The sequence below is a fragment of the Vulpes lagopus genome, chromosome 3, assembly GCF_018345385.1.
Source record: "Vulpes lagopus strain Blue_001 chromosome 3, ASM1834538v1, whole genome shotgun sequence".
In the NCBI taxonomy this organism is placed as follows: Eukaryota; Metazoa; Chordata; class Mammalia; order Carnivora; family Canidae; genus Vulpes; species Vulpes lagopus.
Window position 1 is genome coordinate 13,116,811 of NC_054826.1, and position 26,734 is coordinate 13,143,544.

Here is a 26,734-nt window from a genome sequence, read left to right on the forward strand (position 1 = left end):
AAAATCTTTAAAAATAAATAAATGAAATTGGGTTGATTTTTTTTTTTGAAGAGTTGCATGATTGGTTAGGTTTTTTTAAAAATGTGTTATTCTTTTTCCACTTGCATTTGAAATTAAGTGTTTTTGTGGGTTTTGGAAAATTTGTAATCAACCAAGCTACAGATCTGATTGAGGAAGATCTGGGAAGGTGACATTTGTCACCTCATGACATTTGTCATGAGTTTCTCTTGACATTTGTCTCACTGCTTTTGTATTCCACTTCAGATCCAGTATCAATGCTACTATCTCTTAAAATCAAGGTGTGGCAAATAGATGGCCTACATCTGCCCCTAATCAGGAGAAAGAGTCTATAACCTCTGCTCTTGAGCATGAGTCGGCCTTGAGACTCCCTCAACCAATAGAGTATACTAGAATTTACTTTATGTAACTCCTGAGGATAGGTCATTAAAACATTATCAGGCACATTAGCTTGGTTCGCTTCAGATGACTGCTCTTGGAATCCAGCCACCATCCTGTGAGGACACCCAAGCAGAGATCCACCTACAAAGGAACCTAGGCCTCTGGCCCACAACCCTGGCTGAGCTCCCACTTAAGTGAGTACCAATATGCCAGCCACACAAGTGAGCCACCTTGAAAGTGAATCCTTCATCATTCCAGGTGAGTTGTCCCAGCTGATGATATGGGGAGCAGAAACGAACCATTAATTCATGAGAAATAGATAACCAGAACACAGGTTAAGAGTTTCCTTGGCTCAGTCTTCCCTAGAGTCGAGTCTGTTCTATCTTTGGATTCAAAGGACGACTTCCCTCTTCTTGAGGCAAAACCACCAAGCCAGCAATCAAGGGGAATTGTTAACTGCCAAGAGAACTCTAAACCTTTCATCAACTTCCTTCATCCAAATAAGTAATTTAGTGAAAGCTGACCCTACACTCATTTTACAGGCTACATTTTAAATTTACATTTTAAATAGGAGAAGTGAAGCCACCAGTGGACATAGAACTAAGCCTAAGAAAAATAATCAGTTGATGCAGCAGTCAGGAAGAGAGGAAAGTAGATATGCCCTTAAGAGAAAGGGAAAGAACCCACTAATTGTGAGGGTAGGACAAAAAAAAAAAAAACAACAAAAAAGCCCAAACCCAAACCTCAAGCCAGGTAAGTGATCCGAGCATGAATTTAAGGAACTGTCACAGAAATCATCTCTCTTGTTTTTAGCTCTTAAAAAGGGTGGTGGTGGGATGAGGTCAGGCGCCAAAGAATTATGCCCACAAGGAGTTCCATATATCATTATGAATTTATTACTTCTTGGGATCCCTGGGTGGCGCAGCGGTTTGGCGCCTGCCTTTGGCCCGGGGCGCGATCCTGGAGACCCAGGATCGAATCCCACATCAGGCTCCCGGTGCATGGAGCCTGCTTCTTCCTCCGCCTGCGTCTCTGCCTCTCTCTCTCTCTCTCTCTGTGACTATCATAAATAAATAAAAGTTAAAAAATAAAAAAAAAAAGAATTTATTACTTCTTGTTTTCAGGAAAGTCGAATGCATTAAATGATCTTTCGAAAATTACACAAGTGAGGGGCACTTGTGGATGGCTCAGTCAGTTGAGCTTCTGAGTCTTCAGCTCAGATCGTGATCTCAGGGTTGTGAGATTGAGCCCCTTGTCATGCTCCATGCTCAGCAGGGAATCTGCTTGAGGATTTTCTCTCTCCCTCTCCTTCGGCCCCTCTCCCCTTGTTCTTTCTCTCTCTCTCAAATAAATTAATAAATCTTAAAAAGAAAAAAAGAAAATTAAACAAGTAACATGAACATATTGAATCAATTCTAGTAAGCAAAAATATAAAAGTCACCTTGCATCCTCATCCTCATTTTTACATCCCTCCTCTAAATTAGCCAGGGCTGTGGTTTACTGGCCATCCTTCCCACCCCCAGTCTATGCATTTACATGTAACACCTGCACATATATTATACGGATTTTTAATATAAAAGGTCATGCTGTACACGTTGTTTTGACAAGTTGCTTTTTCCTCTTAATAATATCTCTTGGGAATCTCTCCATATCAGTGCATTTACCTCGATCTCATGCTCTTTACTAGTTGCAGAGTATTTCACAGAATGGGCAAACAATTCACTAGATCAGGTCTGTGATGGTGAATATTTAACTTACTCCTAAATGTTCACTATTCCAAAGTGCAATAAACCCGTTTTTACAAGCATCTGTGCGACTTCTGTAAGATAGATTCCATGTCTTAAGCTCAGGTCTCAATTTCCCCCGACACAACACTCACATACTCTCTGATGTCCCATTTTTTTCTATCCCTTTAAGAACCATTTCTTCAATAAAAAAAAAAATAAAAAAATAAAAAAGAAAAAAGAACCATTTCTTCAGTGACTTCTCCCAACGCACTCTAGAATGGCTACTCCCTGAGGAAACAGAAGACGCCAGTGGCAGAAAAATTAAGCTACAGAAGCTGAGATTAACTAAGACCTAAGATTTGATATGAGTATCTAGAAAGCAACTTCATTCTCCCAGAAAGTTCTTTTTTTCCTTAAAGATTTTATTTATTTGAGAGAGCATGAGTGGGGGTGGGGCAGGGGGGGGAAGGCAGAGGGCCGAAGGAGTAGCAGACACTGCCCCCCCCCCCCCAGCAGGGAGGTGATGTGGGTCTTGATTCCAGGACCCTGAGATCAGGACCTGAGCCCAAGGCAGACGCTTAACTGCACCACCCAGGCGCCCCTCCCAAAAAGTTTCTTAATAAAGATGGCTTTGAAATATGTTTATCCTTCTTGTTACCTCTACTATTTTTAGTTTTTTGGGCAAAGTCAATACTTGACTATAAATACGTGCTTTGAAAGTAAAAGAAAGGAAGCCTTGTAACATAAGCCCAGAAAGTTTCAACTAAAATTAGCCATCTGCTCCCACTGTAGGTGCCCACCTTGGGGTGAATGACATACATGCTTCAAAGCAACATTAACTTCTTTATTCCATTAGCCTCTTCTTGGGCAGATACATTTGCCTCATGTACTAACTGTACTAACTAGTGCCTCATGACCTTAAAACTTAATGTCTTTTCCAAACATCATTTAGCCAAGTCTAAATCATAGCGATTGCCAGCCTAGTGGTTTGTCCTGCCAGTTTTACTTATTTGTTTCAATAAGGGTTGGGGGATAGGAAGGAAAATGAATAGGTTAGGTTTGCCTTTTACAAAGGCCAGGCCAAGGGGAGGTTTCAAAGGGAAAGCTAAATATAATAAATCCATACATTATAGTACTCCCTCTATTTTGTGTATATTTGAAGTTTCCCATATGATAAGTGAGTCAGATTGTCACCATCTTCATGCATCTAAAATGCATTTCCAACGGTAACCATGACTCGTGAGGGCTGTGACAGTCCTATTTCTCTTACCACAGGCATCTTCATCGTGTTGCCCTGTTTGTTTGAGAAAGTTTCCTCTTCAATGGCAGTCTGCTGGCTTGTTTATTGACAGGCAGCTTTCAAATTGTCTAATGTCAAAAAAAAAACAAAAAACAAAAAAAAATTGTCTAGTGTCAAAAATATAGGAGTTTTGTCCATTCACAATAGAAAAATAAGCCTATACAGGTTATTGAATTATGAACTAAAATCTAAATCTCCAAACAGGACCTTGGTTTGGAATTAAGATTAAGAAAGAAGAGATTTTTGATGTGGGTTCATTGGCTGATGAGATTTACTGGCTGAAACTAGGACCCGAAGTACCAGCATGTGGACTGGCCATGGTGCTTCGTGTTTCATCAGAAGGAAAAGAAATGAGACTAACAAGGTGATGTGCTATAAACAAGAAGTTTACACCATCTTCCATTTCATAGGGTTTTTTTTGTTGTTGTTGTTTTACAGCAGACAAATCTTATTTTAATAAGTTATGGAAGCCTCTAAGATACTTTTAGGTAGGGACGCCTGGGTGGCTCAGTGGTTGAGAGTCTGCCTTCTGCCCAGGGCATGATCCTGGAGTCCCAGGATTGAGTCCCACATAGGGCTCAATAAATAAAGAAAATACTAAAAAAAAAAAAAAAAGATACTTCTAGGTATTATCTCTAGAGATGCTCCTTGTCTTTCTTTCAGGTTATATTCAACCCCTACAGATAACATGAATGCAGCAAATCTCCCATTGAATTTTTAAAAATATTTTATTTATTTATTCATGAGAGACACAGAAAGAGGGGCAGAGACACAGGCAGAGGGAGAAGCAGGCTCCATGCAGCGAGCCCGACATGGGACTTGATCCCGATCCCAGGACTCCAGGACCATGCCCTGGGCCAAAGGGAGGCGCTCAACCACCCAGTCACCCAGGCATCCCTCCCATTGAACTCTTTAAATAATGTATCAACAAAGGAAGTTTTGGGGATCCCTGGGTGGCTCAGCGGTTTGGCGCCTGCCTTTGGCCCAGGGCGTGATCCTGGAGTTCCAGGATCGAGTCCCATGTCAGGCTCCTGGCATGGAGCCTGCTTCTCCTTCCTCCTGTGCCTCTCTCTCTCTGTCTAGTATGCATAAATAAATACATAAATACATAAACTTTTTAAAAAAAGTAAGTTTTGTTTGCAAAGCCACCTGGGGGATCCCTGGGTGGCTCAGCGGTTTAGCGCCTGCCTTTGGCCGAAGGGGCGATCCTGGAGTCCCGGGATCAAGTCCCACGTCAGGCTCTCGGCATGGAGCCTGCTTCTCCCTCCTCCTGTGTCTCTGCCTCTCTCTCTCTCATTCTATGTGTATCATAAATAAAAAATAAATAAATAAATAAATAAATAAATAAATAAATAAACAAATCTTTAAAAAAAAAAAAAAAAGCCACCCATATATCACCAAGCTCCACTGTGCCCCATGGATCCCAAAGCCCTCATGCAGCCAGCTTCTCCCTGCAGTTTGTTTTTTTTAAGACTATTTATTTGACAGAGATAGAGCACAAGCAGGAGGAGAGGCAGGCAGAGGGAGAAGGAGAAGCAGGCTTCCCAGTGAGCAGAGAGCCTGACGAGGGACTTGATCCCAGGACCTGAGCTAAAGGCAGACACTCAACCAGCTGAGCCCCCTGGGCGCCCCCTCCAGGGCAGTTTCTAATGGATCCCTTCTGTCTTCCATTGTTTATAATCTGGAAGTTCCATTTTACTTTGCCCACGTTCATGTCCACATCCATGGGCCATGTCTGACAGCAAACTGACCTCTCGGGACTCTCAACATTTAGTTCTCCAGCCTCAGCCACCATCTTCCATTTTTGAGACCCACTATTACCATGTTCTACTCCCCGGCCTGCCTTCCATTAAGCAAGAACTGAGGGACACGCCCACAGACATCAAAATTAGGCCTCTTGTTATTCCTCACCCCAGATAAATTACTTCCATGCATCTAAGTATGTGTGTGTGTTTATGTTTAGGATAAAAGAATTCAAACCAAGCCCATGACTATGACTATGTTTATTATTACTATTAGGCTTTATTTTGAATAACTTCAAATGTAAAGAAAAGTTGCCAAAATTACAGAGAACTCCCATACTGCTTTTATCCAGAATAATCATTTGCTTCTGATTTCTTCACATTTATTTTCTTTTTATCCCTCTAAAATTAGTTATTTTCTCTGAACCATTTGAGTTTATATAAGTCATGCCTTTGTTATACTCTTAATTCTTCATTGTATAGTTCCTAAGAACAAGTATATATTCCTACATAACCACAATACAGTTTCAAATCAAGAAATCTCACCTTGACACTTATTTTTTTCTACTCTGCAATACACATTTCAAACTTGTCAATTGTACCAATAAATTATTGAACTCCCCCCCCCCCCAAGTACAAGTTTTAACTGATGATCACATGCATTAAATTGTCGTGTTTCTTTAAAGTTCTTTCATCTGGAATGGTTCTTTAGTATTTCTTTGTCTTTCATGACATTGATGTGTCTAAAGAACATAAGTCAGTTGTTTTGTAGAATGCTCTTTAGTCAGATTTGCCTGGTGTCTCCTCATGACTTGATTTGGGTCGTGGGTCCCTTGCCATAATGGCACAAAAGTGATGTTTTGTTCTTTTCTGGGTATCAGATCTGGAAGCACACCATGTCAACCTGCACACTGTTGGTGAATTTTGATCAATGGATCCAGATGTCCAGTTTCTCCACTGTATAACTACTAAATTGCTCATTTATGGAGATATAAATTGCTTTAGAATTGAGTAAATATCCTGTTCCTTATCAAACCTTCCCCCCCTTAGATTTAGCAATCATTGCTATTTATTGCTCCAACCATTCTTTGTTTTTTTTTTAAGTGAGATTCTCTTTTTTTTTTTTAAGATTTTATTTATTTATTCATAGACACAGAGAGAGAGAGGCAAAGGCACAGGCAGAGGGAGAAGCAGGCTCCATGCAGGGAGCCCAATGTGGGACTCAATCCCAGGTCTCCAGGACCACACCCCAGGCCGCAGGCGGCGCCAAACCACTGCGCCACCAGGGCTGCCCTGCTCCAACAATTCTTGACTGTGATGGCTGCAAAATATTGATCTTTGAACAATAACCCTCCCTCCACATTTATCAGCCTATATTTCACTGTAAGGAAAGGCCCTTGCTTAGCCCCACTTATTCAGTTATTATCATCAGCATGAATTGATGGATTCCTATTTTATTCAATGAGTTATAATCCTTTACTGTTCTGGTTTATCTTTAGCTCAAAAATTGTCCCAGACTTAACCACTGGGCTTTCCTTGAAACTAGCTCCTATGTCCTTTTAACTTGTTCCCATCTCTTTTTTGTTTTTTCATTTCCATACTTTCTGTTTTATCAGAATGTTCCCATGTTCCTGGCTCATCTTGTGCTTTCCCTGGTCTCAGCCATTTCTCCAAGGAGCCCTGATTCTTTTTAAAGATGAAACTGGGGGCACCTGACTGGCTCAGTCAATAGAGTATGCAAGCCTTGATCTCAGGGTTGTGAGTTCAAGCCCCATGTTGGGTATAGAGCTTACTGGAAAAAAAAAAAAACATCATATTTAGAAAGATATGGGCACTGGGTATATCTTTTGCATTTTATATGAAAAACTTAACCACCAATGACATTGCTCATGATTGAATTGTGGGTATTCTATTAGGTTATTTGGGATTATATTTTTTATTTCTTTCTGTTACAGAATAATACAGAAATAATTTTTGCTATATCTTCCAGAAATAAAAATAATAAATGCTGTGAAAATTTCAGAAAATGTGAATAAATAAATAAAAATCTTAAAGAAAAAAGAAAGGGTTTTTTTTTTTTTTTTTTAAATTCTTATTTATTTATGATAGTCACAGAGAGACAGAGAGAGAGGCAGAGACACAGGCAGAGGGAGAAGCAGGCTCCATGCACCGGGAGCCTGATGTGGGATTCGATCCCGGGTCTCCAGGATCACGCCCTGGGCCAAAGGCAGGCGCTAAACCGCTGCGCCACCCAGGGATCCCAAAAGAAAGGGTTTTAAAAAAATTTCAGAAACTGTCTAAAAATTAAGAACATATTTTAAAAATCTCGTGTCAGGACACAACTAGAAATGAATTAAAGTTTTATTATTTTTTATAACTTTTTAAAAAAATATTTATTTATGAGAGACACACAAAGAGAGGGAGACAAAAGCAGAGGGAGAAGCAGGCTCCATGCAGGGAGCCCGATGTGGGACTCGATCCCGGCTCTCCAGGATCACGCCCTGGGCTGAAGGTGGCACTAAACTGCTGAGCCACCCAGGGCTGCCCAAAAGTATTGTTTAAAGTTTAAAAAAATCATCCATCATTCTACTACTACTAAGTAGTACATTCTACTACTATTAAGTACTATATCCATCATTCTATTACTAAGATTAACCACCATCAAGATATTAATGGTAATTATCACTAGGTAATCATATTTCACAGTACAAATATACCAAAAACATTTCATCAAAATATAATCATTGGATAAGTCCAATGTGTATGTGTGCGTGTGTGTATGTGTGCACGCGTGTGTGTTTCTGCAGGATTAAGCCCTAGAATTAGATTGCTGGATTAAGAATGCATGCATATTTATAAGCAAAGAAAATGTAACCATCATGTTAGTCATCAGGGAAATGCAAATTAAAACCACAGTAAGGAGGGCACTTGGGTGGCAGAGTTAGTTGAGAATCTGACTCTTGGTTTTGGCTCAGGTCATGATCTCAGGGTTGTGAGATGGGCTCCCACACAAAACTACCAGTTGTTGGCAAGGACATGAAGCAACTGGACATCTAGAAAAATAATTCATGGGGGCAGCCCCGGTGGTGCAGCGGTTTAGCGCCGCCTGTAGCCCAAGGCGTGATCCTGGAGACCCTGGATTGAGTCCCACGTCAGGCTCCCTGCATGGAGCCTGCTTCTCCCTCTGCCTGTGTCTCTGCTTCTCTCTCTGTGTGTGTCTCTCATGAATAAATAAATAAAATCTTTAAAATATATATATATTAAAACAATTCATGGAAGTATAAACTATAATAACCACTTTGGAAAATTAGCATTATCTACTACAGCTGAACAATCTTTAAGGCTGTGCCTTTGGTGTCACATTTAAAAAAGTGTTTCCCATCCAATAATTATACAAACTATTCAGCTACATTTTCTTCTTGCTTTTTTTTTTTTAATTTTTATTTATGATAGTCACAGAGAGAGAGGCAGAGACACAGGCAGAGGGAGAAGCAGGCTCCATGCACCGGGAGCCCGATGTGGGATTCGATCCCGGGTCTCCAGGATCGCGCCCTGGGCCAAAGGCAGGCGCCAAACCGCTGCGCCACCCAGGGATCCCTCTTCTTGCTTTTTGATGGTTTTACCTCTTACACTCAATCCTTAATCTGTATTGACTATAAGGTGAAAGTCTCCGTTTTATTTCAATTTTTGCAAATGGTTAGATCATTACTCCAACTGTATTTAGTGAACAATATTTTTTTTTTGAGAGAGAAAGAGAGGGACGCCTGGGTGGCTCAGTGGTTGAGCATCTGCCTTCGGCTCAGGGGGTGATCCCAGGATCTGGGATCAAGTTCCATATCGGGCTCCCTGTGAGGAGCCTATTTCTCTGTCTACCTGTGTCTCTGCCTCTCCCCTCTATGTCTCGCATGAATAAATTAATTTTTAAAAAAAGGAGAGAGAGAGAGAGCCCAAGGCAGGGGGAGGGGCAGAGGGAGAGAGAGACTCTTAAGCAGACTCCCCACTGAGCACAGAGCCCAATTCAAGGCTCAATTTCATGACCCTGAGATCATGGCTTGAGCTGAAATCAAGGGTGCAACACTTAACCAACTATGCCACGCAGGTGGCCCTTCAACAATCATTTCTAACTAAAAATCAGTTTAGTGATTGAAAACAAAGTCATAATATTTTAAATTCTTAGATCTACTTGAATTCATTCTTAAACTTTATTTATTTTTAGAGAGGGGAAGAGAGAGAGAGAGAGAAGGAGGAGGAGGAGGAGGAACAGAAGGAGAAGGAGAGAATTTTTTTTTTAAGATTTTATTTATTTATTCATGAGAGACACAGAGAGGCAGAGACATAGGCAGAGGGAGAGGCAGGCTCCCTGCAGGGAGCCCAATGCTGGACTCAATCCCGGGGTTGTGGGATCACACCCTGAGCTGAAGCCAGATGCTCAACTACTGAGCCACCCAGGTGTCTGGAGAGGGAGAGAATCTTAAGTAGGCTCCACACTCAGCAGGAAGCTCACTGTGAGGCTCAACTCTGGGATCATGACCTGAGCTGAAACCAAGAGTCAGACTTTTATCTGACTGAGCCACCCAAATACCCCTCTCAAATTCTATTCTTTTAAATCTCCTGTCTCTTCGGTTTCGGTTTCTTATTTTTTCTTATATTTTGTGTTCTGATATGGTAACTATATCATATGCGTTATTATCTGCAGGGGAAATATTCCTCATTTTTCTTTCTCCTAAAGGTTCTTCATGTTTCATAGGGTTTTTTTTTTCCAGTATAACTTTAACATCATTTTGTGGTCAAAAGTGCTTTGGGATTTATTTTCGGGTTAAACTTTAAGATAAACTTGAAGAAAACCAACACCTTCATAACACTGAGTCTTCCCATCCAGGGGAATGTGTGTCTCTCATTTAGTCAAGTCTTTCTTTATGTTTAATGGAATTTACTTTGAGACTTACTAGACTGTAGATTTCTTGAGGATTGAGTCTAAGTTTTTGTCATTCCAGACCTCCAGCAGGGAGGTAAGTGCCTAACCATAGCAGGTGCTTTCAGTGTTGGTTAATTGGATGAATGAAGAGCTACTTTGAGCTCTCAAGTTACCCCTCTTAAAAATCATCCACATACTCTGTCTCCAGTAGAGCTCCTTTGCTCTAAGTATTTTAAGATCTTGGGGGATGTAGAAAGTGAAGGCAAAGATAACGATTTTCCTTGATTCAAGTATGTAAAATAATTCTGCTACCAGGAGTATAAATGAAATAACTAGTATCCTCAATAAAATTTGAAGAATTAATTTTTTTTAAAGAATTTTCTTTAAAGTAAGCTCCAAGGTCAAGAATCACATGCTCCCCTGACTGAGCCAGCCAGGTGCCCCCAAAACTAAATTTTATTAGGACACAAGTACTTGATTTTGCCCTCCAAGGAGCAGCTATACTTATGACTAATGCTTTTTTTTTTTTTTAAGATTTTATTTATTTATTCATGAGAGACAGAGAGAGGCAGAGAGAGAAGCAGGCTCCATGCAGGGAGCCCAATGTGGGACTCAATCCCGGGTCTCCAGGATCACACCCTGGGCCGAAGGCAGGTGCTTAACCACTGAACCACCCAGGGATCCCCTAATGCTTTATATCTTATGAATGCAATGCTAGTTCAAGAGAGATTGTTGCAGTAGATGAGCTCAGTTATTGGGTGGAAATGTGTGTTTAGAAATGTTGATGATATTTCGGGGAAATCTCCACTGACCCAGCCTTGAACCAAATCCATGTGTGATGCAAATAGGCATGGCTCAGTGAAGACATGCTAATCCGAATTATTTAACCTCTACTGTAATGAAAATTTCATGGTGTAATTTATAGTTTTTTTTTTTAAACACATTGCAACTTGTATGACTAAGTAAAACCAGCCAGTTTATTATATAGGATACAAACTTAGGTTTGCAAAAACATAAACTTGTCTATAATTGGATTTAATTTCTATCTAAAGCCTTCATTCTGTCTTTGTCTGAAAATTTAATCTTAGTTAATTTGGGCTGAACTGTCAGTTCAGGATGTTCTCAGTTGATTTGGGGGTTTCCTACCTCTTCCCAGGGTTGTATCCAGGCTCCAGGGGAAAATAATCTTAAAGTATAACAAGATATGGCCATGGGATCGGAGGTCTATTCTGGCCTTTGCAGCTGTGTGTTCTCCTTCCTATTTATAAGACCCCTTGACTCTTTCTTAGCTCCCCAGATCATTCTTGATGGTATGTGTCATAGTCTGTTTAGATTACCATAATAGAGATAATTATAAACAACAGAAATTCATTTCTCACAGTTCTGGCGGCTGCGAGTCCAAGATGAAGTCACCCCCATATTTGGTGTCTGGTGAGAGCGTGCTTCCTGGTTCCTGGCTTCTGACAGATTTTCTGCAGTGTCCTTACATGGTGGGTGGGGCAAGGGATTTCTCTGGCGTCTCCTTTATAAGGGCACTCATCTCATTCATCCTTATGACCTAATCGCCTCCCAAAGATCCCTATCTCCTCCTACCATCACAGTGGGGATTAGGATTTCACATATGAATTTGGTCACACATGGAGTCCATAGCAGTATGAAAAATACCTTATGCTTCTTCCCTGCCACCCTGGGCTACCTCAGGCCTTTCTTCCCATATGGCCCACCCAACCATCTACTCCACCACCCCCTTGATGGTGCTTGGAGAGTTCTTTGAAACATGCCTCTTCCCAGAGCTACACATGGGAGTGAGACACAGGTCTCCTTTTACTCTGATTCTCCAAATCAATATTGTGAATTGTGGGGTCCTAACATTCTGCACGCATTCAGGGAGCTCCAGGGGTAGGGGTAGGGATAGGGAGCAGGGTGCTACATGCCATTCCTTGCTCTCCACAGACTCTTCTTCCAAACCAAAGGATTTTTAGTCAAGAGAGGTTGGGGAAGAGGTCTGGGGAAGGAACAGCAGGTGCCACGTCTAGCCATGAAGGTGGCAGGAAGCAGCCCAAGAAGCAAATCAAGGAGATTGACAAGGAAGATGAGGCATTCAAGCAGAAACAGAAAGATGAGAAGAAGAAACTAGAGGAACTAAAAGGCAAGACCACAGGGAAAGGCCCCTAGTCCTGGGTGGAATTAAGAAACCTGGCAGGGACACCTGGGTGGCTCAGTGTTTGAGCGTCTGCCTTCGGCTCAGGGTGTGATCCCAGGGTCCCAGGATCGAGTCCCGTATCAGGGACTCCCAGGCAGGAGCCTGCTTCTCCCTCTGCCTATGTCTCTGCCTCTCTCTCTCTCTCTCTCTCTCTCTCTCTCTCTCTCTGTATCTCTCATGAATAAATAAAAATAAAATCTTAAAGAAATCTGGCAAAAATAAGCTGTTACATGTGCCTGAATCAATGGTGATCCTTCATTCAATTCCTGGTTAAACATCTGGTTCCCCTCATAGCCTCTGTTGCCACCCATAGATAGGATGAAATCTTGTCTTAGATCTTGTACATTTAAGAATAAAATAAACTTTGGTAAGGGTGCCTGGGTGGCTCAATCAGTTGGGCATCAACTCTTGATTTCAGCTCAGGTCATGGTCTCAGGGTCATGAGATCAAGTCCTGCACTCAGCAGGGAGTGTGCCTGAGATTTTTTTCTCTCTTCCTCTCCTCTCTCCCTCCCTCCTTGCCTCTCTCTCAAATAAATAAGTCTTCAAAAAAAATAATAAACTTTTGTAAAAAAAAATCAATCATAAAAAAAGAGGTTGGGGGGTGTGTGTGCACGTGTGTGCATGTGTGTGCGTGCACACCTTTATGATGGTGTAGGAATAAAAAGCATTGCAGAGGGGAGAAAACATATCCGTTAACTGAAATATTAGCCATCACATTTTCTCCAACAGCTTGAATCAGACAAAGCAGGGCTTATCTCCCGTGTAGACTGTTGGGCCCTAGTCTGCCAGAATTTGGAGGGGGAGCATTTGCTATGCTTTCACATCATGGTGCGGTGTTCCTATGGCATATGCTGCAAATTGGTTCCCTCAATACCCTTTCTGACCTCCTCCTAACATGCAAATACCTATGCAGCACTAACTATAAGCCACACACTATTTTAATTGCTTTATATTTATTAATTTGTTCCACCCTCATAAAATCCCTATGAAGTAGGAAATTGTTATCCCCATTTTCCAGATGGAGAAACTGAGATAAAGAGAGATTAAGTAACATCCCAAAGTCATAGAGCTAGTAACTCAGTAGAGCTAGGGCTGGAACCTATGCAGTCTGGATTCAGACTCTGTGCTATTGAGCATTACACTATCGTACCATGGATGCAAAACAACTGTGTTGGCTGAAAATGGGGAAAATCTATTTGCCTAAGTATTAAGTGATTTACACTCATAAATATTTTACTTAATTTAAGTGAACAAAAAAATCCAGAACTTGTAATGCATCCTCATTTCCTTAAAAAAGAGCCCTGGGGCCCCTGGGTAGAAGAGGAACATCTGACTCTTAGTTTTGGTTCAGGTCATGATCTCATGGGTCCTGGGATCAAGCCCTGCATCAGGCTCTGCGCTCAGTGGGAAGTCGGCTTGAGGAGTCTCTCCCCCGCCCCTCCCCCACTCACTCTCTCACACTCTCTAAAATAAAGGAATTAATTTTTATTTTATTTTTTTAAATATTTATTTATTTATTTATTTATTTATTTATTTATTTATTTATTCATGATACAGAAAGAGAGAGAGAGAGAGGCAGAGACACAGGCAGAGGGAGAAGCAGGCTCCATGCAGGGAGCTCGACGTGGGACTCGATCGCGGGACTCCAGGATCACGCCCTGGGCCAAAGGTAGGCGCTGAACCGCTGAGCCACCCAGGGATCCCCAGCAATTAATTTTTAAAAGAGCCCTGTTATCTTTCTTTCTTTTTTTTTTTTTTAAAGATTTATTTATTTGAGAGAAAGAGAACAAGAAAGAGAGAGCATGAGTGGGGTGAGGGGCAGAGGGAAAAGCAGACTCCCTACTGAACAGGGAGCCCAATGATCCTGGGATCGTGACCTGAGCCAAAGCAGACACTTTACTGACTGAGCCACCCAGGTGCCCCAAGAACCCTAAAAAAAAAAAGAACCCTGCTTTCAAAAGCATCATGCACAAATAAAAATAGGTGACATTTTTTATTAGGAAATCCTTGGTGATCTGCTAATAGGACTATGGTAAGTTCCTATGACCAGTTTATAGTAACAGCTCTATTAAGAAGATGTATCAGCTCTCACCAGATCTTTCCCCTTTAAATCTCTTGCTTAGCCTGTGCATCTAGAACGTCTGCAGCTTACCAGTGTAGCCTTCATTTCACGAAATGTCCAATGAGTTCTCGACACGAGGTAGCTTCCCACTGAGAGTATTAGCCAACTATTGCTCTGTAACAAATTACCCCCAAATTTAGTAGCTTAAAACAAAGCAAAAAATAACCATTATCATCTCCCAGTTCCCATGGGTCTGGAATCTGGGCATGGCTTCGCTGGGGTCTGGCTCAGGGTGCCTTACAGGACTGCAATCAAGATTTCGGGTGAGACTGTAGTCACTTCAGCCTTCACCTGGGGGCAGATCTGTTTCCAAACTCACTCCTGGTGATTGGCTGACCTGAGGTCCTCATGGCTGTTAGCCAGGGACACCAGTTTCCTGCCGTGTGGACCTCCCCACCGAACAGCTCACACTTGGCAGCTCACTGCCCTCAGACAGAGGGCTCCAAAATGAGAGTGGTGAAAGGCACAGCCTTTGTAACCTAATCACTTTGGCCATACCCTATTTGTTAAAAGCCACTAGGTCCAGCTCATGCTCAAGGAGGGAAGATTAATAAAGGCATCATGGCTGGGAGCCATTTTGGCCGCTGCCTGTCACTCTGGGCCACTTTCTTCTTCCTTCCATTACTGTCCTTACGATCCTGCCCTTATAAGGTGCATTAGGCCACGTGGCCAAGCGGTCCACCCAGACCTGATGGTTCACACGGTAAGCACACCCTGCATTCTTCCACTAAGACAATGGTGTGGCTTTTTGTGTTTGTTTGGTTTGTGTGTTTTGTCTTGTTTAGATTTTATTTGACAGAAAGAGAGAGAACACAAGCTGGGGGAGCAGCAGGCTCTCTACTGAGCAGGGACCCTGACCCCAGGGCTCCATCCCAGGACCCTGAATCAAGACCTGAGCTGAAAGCAGAAGCTTAACCAACCAGCCAGCAGGCACCCCACAGTGGTGTTTCAGAAAAGATGAATACTAATGGAGGTGGGGTGGGGGGAGCTGTTTTCAGCAATCTTACTGTTTGGATGGGTTCTGGTATTTAGAGTCCCAGATAAACAATCTGTAACATTTACAGGCCTGAAGCAACCCTCCCTGGGAATGGGCCTATCTCCTCTGCAGTCTATCCTTGAAGCTCCCTGTCCTACCCACGCTCCGTTGAAAGTCAAGGAGTGAGATTAATTATGCAGGGAAAGACTCAGGGTTCCCCAGTCTGTGTGAAGGTCTAGGAAATTCAGCTGAAGAGAGAGGAACATTTCCACTGGCCTGTCAGGCTTGCTGTACTTCTGAGACTTTGTTCTGAATAGTCCTAGGGGCACCCGCTCAGATGTGGGGAGGGCCTACGGCGGATGGGTGATTGGGGCAGAGGAGAAGAGTGCACTGGCCAAGAAAGGTGCTGACGATGGCATTCTGCTAACCGCCCCCCCCCCCCCCGGGGCACTTATCAAGTCCTGCCACCCCTCCGGGCTTGAGTTCCTCCTCTCTAAAATGACAGGATTTTTTTTTTTAATTTTTTATTTATTTTATGATAGTCACACAGAGAGAGAGAGAGGCAGAGATACAGGCAGAGGGAGAAGCAGGCTTCATGCACCGGGAGCCCAACGTGGGATTCGATCCCGGGTCTCCAGGATCGCGCCCTGGGCCAAAGGCAGGCGCCAAACCTCTGCGCCACCCAGGGATCCCTAAAATGACAGGATTGAAGCAGATAATCTATACTCTTTATGGGTTAGTGACTAATAGAATTCACGAGATAGCTAATAAAGAATAAGGTTAGCTGTTTTTTGGTTTAAAGATCTTATTTATTTATGTGACACAGAGAGAGAGCACAGCAGGGTGAGCGACAGGCAGAGGCAGAGGGGGAGGGAGAAGCAGGCTCCCCATTGAGCAGGGAGCCCGACATGGGGCTCCATCCCAGGACCCTAGGACCACAACCTGAGCCAAAGGCAGACACGCAAACCAACCGAGTGACCCAGGTGCCCCAAGTTTAGCTGTTTGAAAGAGAAAGGGAGAAGTCAGTGTTGGTTTCCTAAGAAGTTACAGAAAACTATGAGACTTAAAAATAACAATTTTTTTCTGATCTTAACATTTCATGTTGTTATGAAGACTATTGTTTTACAAATACAGAGCTCTTTTCCTTCTGGAAACAGCCACTTTTTCTCTCCAATACTCCCCCCTACTGGGAGGCATGGGTGGCTCAGTGGTTGAGTGTCTGCCTTCAGCTCAGGTCGTGATCCTGGGGTCCTGGGGTCCTGGGGTCCTGGGATCCAGTCCCACATCGAGCTCCTTGTGGGGAGCCTGCTTCTCCTCTGCCTGTGCCTCTGCCTTTCTCTCTGTATCTCTCATGAATAAATAAATCTTTAACAAAACAAAACAAAAAAAAAAGAATTTCAGGACTAGGGGCGCCTGCATGGCCTATGTGTTTGAGCTTCCTACTCTAGGTTTCAGCTCAGGTAGTGATCTCTGGGTCGTGGGATCAAGCCCTGCATAGGGCTCCATGCTGAGCGTGGAGTCTGCTTAAGACTCTCTCTTCCTCTCCTTCTGTCTCTGGCCCCCACTCGCTCACTCTCTCTCAAACGAATAAATCCTTATTTTATTTTTTCTTTTTTTAAAGTGGCAAACTATTTTACTTTGTTTCAAGATCTTATTTATTTATTCATGATAGACATACAAAGAGAGGCAGAGACACAGGCAGAGGGAGAGGGAGAAGCAGGCTCCATGCAGGCAGCCTAATGTGGGACTTGATCCCGGGTCTCCAGGATCACGCCCTGAGCCAAAGGCAGGTGCTTAACCACTAAGTCACTCAGGTGTCCTGATAAATCTTAAAAAAAAAAAAAAAAAGTTTTAGGATTATAGAGGGTATCTAGCTGGCTCATTCAGTAGAACATGTGACTCTTGATCTTGGTCATGAGTTCGAGCCCCACATTGGGTACAGAGATGACTTAAATAAAAACTAAAAAAAAAAAAAAAAAACCTCAACTATTTATATGTAACATTGATACTTACTGTAAGAGAAAAGACACAGCAATATAATCCTAGAAAGGTTTCAGAATAGATAAAGGATCTATAATAAAACTGGTATTGAGTTAATATAAAAATTGCAGCGAAGTATCCAGGTGAAAGCCTAGGCCTGATTACATTGTTGGCCATGAGATTGTTACCAGCTAGGCTCCTCGGGCTCTGCAAGCAATAGAAATTTCCTGGAAGCCAAACTGGAAGTTTCAGGCAAGACTTTGCTCAAGCAAAGGGAGACAGCACCAAGGAAAGGGTCCTTCATGCTAATTTTTCCAACAAATGCCCAGAAAAGTTTTTACAAAGACTGAGGTGGGAAAGGAGGGCCGTCTACGCATACTAGGGCAGTGGGAGATGCAGGAGGATGGGAAAGCAGGTGCAGGGACAGAACGGGCTTCCCATGCAGCTTAGGTCTCATTAGCATATTACATCTCCACCCCTGGGCGTGATTCTTGGCATTAGAATGAGGTAAAAAGTCAGTGGAAGGTCGGGCCTGGGGTCCACCGTGGCAGACTGGTTTGGTTTGGTCTTCACCAGCTTTGTAGTTGAGTCTCGCCTTTGGTAAGCATCCTGCTTCCGCATTCCTGTGAGATTTATTACTCCAGAGGCATAGGGTGCCAGCTATCAAGGACTGCTGGGTGTCACGGTCAGGCTTGCGGGGCACCTGAGTCCAGTCTCTGCTCTGTCTCAAGATTAGCCTTACATATCTGAAAATTGAGTGCTGAATATGTGGTCAGGACTCTGTCCTTGGGCTCTTTCTCAAACTTTTTCTTTTCTTTTCTTTTTTTTAAGGTTTTATTGATTTATTCACAAGAGACACACAGAGAGAGGTAGAGATGCAGGCAGAGGGAGGAGCAGGCTCCATGCAGGGAGCAGGATGTGGACTTGATCCCAGGACCCTGGGATCATGCCCTGGGCCGAAGGCAGACACTTAACCACTGACCCACCCAAGCATCCCTCTCAAACTTTTTCTAATCATTGGTTTTATCATGTGGAGGCCAGCATGGGCCAGGGCAGGGAGGGACTCGTTTAGGGGGTTAAGCATTTGCATCTTCATCCCAAGTCATTGAGAAGGCCTTAGAGAATTGCAAGTAACCTGATCCAAATGACATTATAGAAAGATTCTGACTGCAGAGTGGGGATTAGATTGGAGGGAAACACCTGGAAAAATGAGATCAGGGGATCCCTGGGTGGCTCAATGGTTTAGCCCCTGCCTTCTGCCCGGGGCATGATCCTGGAGACCTGGAATCCAGTCCTACATCGGGCTCCCTGCGTGGAGCCTGCTTCTCCCTCTGCCTGTATCTCTGCCTCTTTCTCTTTGTCTCTCATGAATAAATAAATAAAATCTTTAAAAAAAAAATTCTTGTAAGAAAATAAAGGGTAAATATTTATGACCTTGGATTTGGGGATGGATTCTTATATAATGCTACTCCAAGAACAAGCAACCAAAGAATAAAAAATAAACTGGGGGCACCAGAATGGCTCAGTCAGTTGAACGTCTGACTCTTGATTTTGGCTCAAGTCTTGATGTCACAGTCGCAAATTCGAGCTCCGTGTATTAAGTAGGCTCCACCGAGTGTGGTGCCTACTTAAAAAAATAAATTGAACTTCATCAAAATTAAACCTTTGTGCTGCAAGGACAATCAAGGAAGTGGAAAAACAACCCACAGAAAAAATATCTGCATATCATTTATCTGATAAGGAACTTGTATCTAGAATATATAAAGAACTCTTATTTTTTTATATAAATTTATTTTTTATTGGTGTGCAATTTGCCAACATACAGAATAACACCCAGTGCTCATCCCGTCAAGTGCCCCCCACAGTGTCCGTCACCGTCACCCCCACCCCCTGCCCACCTCCCCTTCCACCACCCCTAGTTTGTTTCCCAGAGTTAGGAGTCTCTCATGTTCTGTCTCCCTCTCTGACATTTCCCACTCGTTTTTTCTCCTTTCCCCTATAAAGAACTCTTAACTCAAAAAGACCATAGAGTTAAAAAATGAACAAAGAATCCTAACAGATATTTCTCCAGCTACAAGGAAGACATAGATATAGTTAGCAAGCCCATGAAATGCCACCCCATACCCTCGAGGATGGCTAGAGCGTAAGTCAGGTAATAACCAGTGCCCGCAAGATGTGGAGAAATTGGAACCCTCATACACGGCTGATGGGAATAGAAAATGGTGCGGCCACTTTGGAAAACTGGCAGTTCCTCAAGAAGTTAAACAAAGAGCTCCTATCTGACCCAGACATTCCACTCCAAGATTCATACCCAAGAGAAAGGAGGACACACGTCCACGCAGAAACTCACATACAACTGTTTGCAACAGCATTACTCATACTAGCTAAAAGGTGGAAATAACCCAGTTGTCCAGACTGATGAATGGGTAAGCCCAACCATCTCCATAGAAGAGGTTATTATTAGGCCACACAAAGGCCTGATGTTTTGATACGTGCTACAACGTGGGTGAGCCGTGGCAACATTACGCCCGGTGGCAGAAAGCCATCAAGGAAGACCACTCGTGTGGGTCCACTGACACGGAATGTCCAGGACAAGCAAACAGCAAACATAGAGAGTTGGATTTATTAGTGGTTGCCTAAGGCTTGGGGAGCAGGGGGGTTGAGGAGTGAGAGCTAATGCGTAGGGCTTTCTTTCTGAAGTGACGAGAATGTTCTATCGTGGATCGCGGCGATGGCTGCGTGACTGAATCTATGGAAAACTGGTGGATCGCACACCGTAAATGGGTGAATTGTCTAGTATGTGAATTATGTCACCATAAAGCTGTTATCAAAAAAGAGGAAAGGAAGGAAGGAAGGGAGGGAGGGAAAGAGGAGGGAGGGAGGGAGGGAGGGAGGGAGGAAGGAAAAGAAATGTGCAAATAAGTAAAATTTTTTAAAAAGGGGTGGGGGGCAGCCAGGGTGGCTCAGTGGTTTAGTGCCGCCTTCAGTCCCGGGCTTGATCCTGGAGTCCTGGGATCGAGTCCCGTGCTTCTCCCTCTGCCTGAGTCTCTGCCTTTCTCTCTCTCTCTGCATCTCTCTGTGTCTCTCATGAATAATAATAAAAAAAAAGTGCAAATGAATAAAAAGAAAAATTAAAAAGAAATGTGCAATCATAGGGCAGCTTCCTTGCACACAGCCTGTCCTCTCTGCCAGTCGCAAGCATCCTCCAGCACCTGGTCTAAGCAGAGGAGGGCCCCCCAACGCGGGACCGTATCTGTGAACCGGGCCACCCGACCTGCTGGAACTCACGTGTCTACACGGCCTTCTGCAGACCACCTGGCCCCTCGCTCCTGCGCCCGCAGCCCCTGAGCCCTTTCTCTGGCACCAGGGGAGCGCGAGGGACAGACCTGCGCTCCAGACCGCTTATGCAGCGGCAGGAAATGGCATGTGTTGCATTACGTTTTTCTCACCACCTACTACACACAGAAGCTGTTTAATTTCTTGGCTTTTAACTCTTTTTTCCTCCCCTAAATCACAAAGCATTTATTCCTTGAAACCTTGCTGTCCCCTCCCCGGGAGCGGCCCGCTGGGGACTGCTAGTGACGGGGCAGGGCTCTTGGACTCGGATGGTGAAGACAGAGGTGCTCTGTGGACTGAAACGCTCTGAGTTTTACATTTCATTCAATTAAATAAAAAATGGGCCACTTTTTTTTTTAAGGCTCAGATTTTTTTTTTTTTTTAAGATTTTATGTATTTATTCATGAGAGAAACAGAAAGAGAGAGAGAGAGAGGCAGAGACACAGGCAGAGGGAGAAACAGGCTCCATGCAGGGAGCCAGACGTGGGACTCGATCCCAGGTCTCCAGGATCATGCCCCGGGCCGAAGGCGGCGCTAAACCGCTGAGCCACCCGGGCTGCCCCCAAAATGGGCCACTTTACTATGGATGGGATCGTGACCAACCGAGCGAATTTCGCCGTTCCTGGGAGGCGAGGGAGCCGCGCGGCCCGGCTCAAGCAGCCTGGGCAATCGGGTCCTGCGAGCAGAAGCTCTGAGGCCTGGTGGAAGCAGGAAGGGCATTCAGAAGTGTGCCCAGGCTCTGAGGATCCAGGAACAGAACCCCTCTACAAGGAAGGGAGGCCCAGGCAGTCCCGCATTTGGAATTTGGGGGAATCTCTCTGCTGTGGGTGCCCGCTGAGCGGCTATTACAGAAGAACGCACTGGAACTCCATCACCTGATCTAGAGGAGCTTCCACAAGACAACGTGGAGGGAGAAGACATAGGCTGTGATCAACATCCCCCCCGGCCCCCAATTCATATGGGCTCTCGGAGGGTCCTCATCAGGGCCCAGCGCAGGTTGGCACAGTGACACCCTGCTCATTCGGGTCCTCTGTGTCGTGTGGCTTTCCCGTCCTGCTTCCCCACTCCCTGTGCTGCCCAGGATCACTCGACAAATAAACTACTTGTACCCCAACTTTTGTCTCAGAGTTGGCCACGGGGCCCAGGCTGGGAGCCCTGGCGGCAGCCACGGTGGACCAAGGCCACAGGCAGGCTTCCTACACCCAAGCCTCCCGAGCAACTGTAAGGAGCGAGGGAGGAGTGCCCGCAATCTAACTACGGTGCGCTATCCGGGGGGCCTAACTACGGGGAGCGTCACGAACTGACCTGTCAACGTGGCTATAGAGCAATTATGATGCTCTTCTGGCAAATGTCCGTAGCTGCCAGAAGGCAGAGGTGGGCAGCGGCTATGGCTCCCTGGTTCTAGGACCCCCCTCCTTAGCAGGGGGCGTCTCACAACGAAAGCCAGCCTCGGACCAAGTCCCTAGATGGGTGTGCACGTGTAGAAACAGCCCAAAACCATCCGTCTCCTGTACCGAGGTTGTGGGAGAGGTCCCTCTCCTTGTCCTCGGGCAATGACCTGGCACAAAAGTCTCACTCCCAAGATAGACGCCCCGGGACAGCAGAACCAGCTAAGCCGATGGTCCCTGGGGTGATGTGGAGGCCACTGGACCAACGGGGTTTTTAGAGCTCGGGCTCTGCTGCAAAATGTTTATGCTGCGGGGCCTGGTGGAGTTTTATCCGTATGTCTGAGGATGGGGCCCCTATGAGATTCCTATCCAACCACGGATCCCAAGTATCCACTCATTTTACCACTCAAAGAGGATTTTTTTTTTTTTTTAACATTCTGGGTGCTGCTCAACAAATCCTGAGGCAGATCTTAAAGACATCTGAAGGGCTAATGCGCCACCTTTGGAACCTGGATTCCTCTTTATGGTATTTCAAATGCTACAGTGAGCTCCTGGGCTGGAGATTAAATTTACACACACACATACACACCCCTCTCTGTTTACATAAAGTATTTAACCACCACACACACAATACAAGCCTAGCTAACATTTATTGAGCATTTATTATGCAACAGACACTAACAGGAACTCCTCTCTAACCCTCCAGCACTTGAGTGAGGTGGGTTTTGGGAATGTTGCCATCCTGCAGATGAGCAAACAGAGACCTTGCCAAGTCCCACGGTTCATAAGTTGCAAGCCAGGGGTTCTGGTTCAGAGAACCCCGCTCCTTAATTACTACACCACACAGCCTCTGATGGGGGCCAGAGTTAATTTGGAGAAATACAGAAATGTGACATTTATACCGTTAAAAATTTGAGAACCTGAGAAAGATGACTGTGCCACAACCAGTGCGCAGTGAGCTGCTGGCAGAGTGTGGGCTGCAGGGACGTGCCGGTACTCGGAGCTATGGGAGTGGCCCTGTCTACACAGACCCTGCCCACAGCTGGCTGGCCCAGGCTCTTCCAGGATTTGGAATGAGGACCAAGATTCCAGCTGCAGTGTGACTGGTCTCGTGAAATCAGAGTTGCCGTGGGGGGTGCATCCTGCTTCATCGACTGGGGCCAGGAGACCAGTGTGCAAAGCAGGAGGGCAAAGGACAAGGACACTCAGAGCAGATGGCGTGGGCTTCAGGTTCGGAGATCCAGCAGCGTCTCTGACCTGAACCTTCAAACACACACAACTCCTCTTTTGGGCTTCAGTTGTTGCAGCCCAGTGTTCTCACGGATGCAGCCATTAAAACTTTCCAAGCCAAAAAAAAAGTCATATGACTCCTCCAGGAAGATCCCGTCAGTCAGAGAAGGCACTCAATGGAGGAGGTCATTTATAATAACTATCCAGGCAACAGAAAATGACCCAGGGGGACAATGGAAATGGAAAAAGGGGGCTCAGGGCAGGGGGCCATGAAAATTCTAATTCCTTCCCCAGGGTCCATTATATCCCGGTGGCCAGGTAATTTGGTAAGGATAGGGTTTCTCTTCTCCCACAAAGGACCGATATGCTTCCCTATATACATATATTTTTTGTTTATAATTATTTATTGAAGGATTTAAATTTTTTCCCAACATTTATTATGTAAAGTTTCAGATACAACAAAGTTTAAAGAATTTTGTGACTATCTGTACTCTCATACACCCAGCTTTAGATCGTCTCACTGACATTCTGCTATACTTGCTTTATCACACACCTAGCTATCACCATCCCTCTCCCCATCCATTAACCCATCTTATTGTTGCTGCCAATCACAATTTTTAAAAAAGATTTTATTTATTCATGAGAGACACACAGAGAGAGGCAGAGACCCAGGCAGAGGGAGAAGCAGGCTCCCTGCAGGGAGCCTGGTGGGGGACTCGATCCTGGGACTCCAGGATCACGACCTGGGCCGAAGGCAGACGCTCAACCACCGAGCCACCCAGGCGTCCCTGATGCTGCCATTCAAAGTCAACTGCAGACAATGGTTCAGTTCTCTCTAAATAATTTGGTGGCAGTATCATTAACTAGAGTTCAATGTTTGCTTAATTTTTTTTTCTTGTAATGTGAATTCAAACACAATTAAACACATCTTAAACCTACTTTTGCCGAGTTTTGACATACACCTGCGTATCCCAAACTCTTACCAAGTTCTAGAATGCTGCAGCCACATGGATAGAACTAGAGGGTGTGATGAAATAAGTCGGAGGAAGACAAGTACTATCAGATTCACCTATATGTAGAATCAAAAACCGAAACAAATGAACAAACAAAAAAAACCAAAGACTCTTATTAAATACAGAGAACTGGTGGTTGCCGGGGAGGGGATGGGGGGGCCACAGGCAAAATAAAGGGGATTAAGGGGTACCAACTTCCAGTTATGGAAGAAGTCACAGAGATGAGAAGTACAGCATAGGAACTACAGTCAATAATATTATAATCAATAATATTATAATGACGTATGATGACAGACGGTGACGACACCTACCATGAGGAGCCGCAAGCCAGTCACAGAATTGTCAAACCACTGTCGTACACCTGAAACAGACACAGCATTGTTTGTCAGGTACATTTCGAGAAAAAAAAAAATCTAGACTGCGACCTCCGTTTTTGGCAGGTCCCCCGTCCCAGCCTGTCCCCACCCGACACCTCAGGACCAGGCCATCCCTCCTGCCGCTGTCCTGCCCTAGAGGCCTGGGGATGGGCCTGCGTTCAGCTTTCCCAGAGGAGCCTGCAAGCGCATTCCAGCCCCAGCCCGGCCGTCCTGGGGGCAGTCGGAGGGATAGAATGTGCTAGAATGTGCTCCGTCTGCATTCCTGCCCTGCCCGGCCCGGCCCAGGAAAGGCACACACTGTCCCCTCGCAGGGATAGGGCGGGGAGAAGCACCACATTCACCGGCCCCAGACCTCAGTGAAAAGGGTAATTTGAAAAGTCCTCCAGCCTGGATTTGAGAGGTGGCTGGGGTGGGGTGGGGGTGGGGGTGGGGGGCAAGCCACACAGCCCTTTATAAAAATAATACTCAAATCTCAATGAAAAAAAAAAGGTAACTGCTTTATAAAAACTGGACTAGCTAGCAAAACTGGAGAGCTTTCCTCAAGGCAGGCCAAGAAAGCTTACTGTGCTGCCACCTGATTATACACTTCGTATCCCTTAATTGCTAGCGGCAGACGATGTAATAGAAGGATTGGAAAAAAGGAACCTGGCCTGAACCACAAAATGGGCTGAGACGTCTGTGTTTTTAAAGACACAAAAGCACCTCCAACAAATTATTTTCCTCTTCAGTCCGTAAATGGTGTTTAAAATGATATTCCCCACGGCTCGGCTGGTTATGGATACGCACCCGCCTCCGCACGCTGGAATCCTCAGCACAGACAGGGGCTTCCCTCACCCCCTCCATCCTAATGTTCCTGAGGCCCTATGTTGCATTGGGGAGGCTGTTGGAATCGCCTGTGTGGAGGGCCAAGGTCACTACAGAGGCTCCTGCAATGGTGGGGGGGGGGGGGTGGAGGGTCCTGTCAGCCCCTCTCCCCCGCCCCAAGGCTGCCTTCATAAACGCTTGCTCGAGAGCCCCAGGGGGGCATAAGCACCGCAAGCACAGCCCAGGAGACTTTCCTACTGAGCAACTTTGGCCACAACCACAGGAGAGGCTTGGAAAACAGGCCAGAGTCCAGGTGCCCTCTGCCCCCAAGTCCCCTGTCGGCGCAGGAGGTGACAGGAAGGCACAGGAACCAGGAATGTTCCTGACAGGAGCCCCTGCCCCATCCTGTTTCACATCACATGGAATATGGCTAACTCGACCCGCCCAAGTCCCCCCCCCCCCCGTCCCCCCCCCCCCCCCTCGCCTGGAAACCAAAGAACAAGCAAAAATCAGGAGACCACGGCCAAGTCCCCCGAAGTCCAGAGCTGCTAAAGAACCCTGCTCATCGGTAGGGTCCTCACTACAACTTGAATTAATAGTCATCGAAGAACCACAGGAAGAAGGTGGTAGCGATGGGGGCTTATTAAGTTGCAGGGATGCCTCAGAGCTGGCGTGGTGACCAGGAGGGGCCTGGGAGCCGAGGGGGGCCGTCTCGGCCTCTGTCCCTCGAAGGGGCCAGGCTGCAGATGGGGCAGGGCAAGGAAGCGAACTCTCCCCACACACCAAGTGACAGGTCTCCATCTAGCCAGTGGTAAACCAGTGGATCGGAAAAATCCCCGGGGACATACACCACCCTGTCCAGCCAGGGGCCTCTCCTCTCTGCAGGGAGAAACAGAGCCTCTGCTCTTCCGCTGCCCGTAAGGGAACTCAGATCTCTTTCAGCAAGAACACAGACTTCTCGAATTACATTCGCCCTCAGAAGCAGAGGCGGCAATATTTAACTTCATGTATTTATAAAGCCCTTTTCCTTTATTTGCCCTATTTTTATTGTTCATCGTAGTATTTCATTGCCACCTGAAATTTCACCTTATTTTTTAAAAATATTTTACTTATTTATTCATGAGAGACACACAGGGACAGAGAGAGGCAGAGACATAGGCAGGGGGAAAAGCAGGCTCCACGCAGGGAGCCTGACGTGGGACTCATCCCAGGTCCCCAGG

The 26,734-nt window shown here is 45.1% G+C and overlaps 1 long non-coding RNA gene across 1 annotated transcript; it reads right to left on the bottom strand.

The window, feature by feature from the left end:
* Positions 1–3,377: 3,377 nt before the first annotated feature.
* On the bottom strand, positions 3,378–25,625 carry LOC121486553. The gene is made up of 3 exons (XR_005986683.1): positions 25,497–25,625; positions 24,645–24,694; positions 3,378–3,494 (listed from the first exon to the last, which is right to left on the bottom strand). It is a non-coding gene; the product is annotated as an uncharacterized LOC121486553 (long non-coding RNA).
* Positions 25,626–26,734: the final 1,109 nt, after the last annotated feature.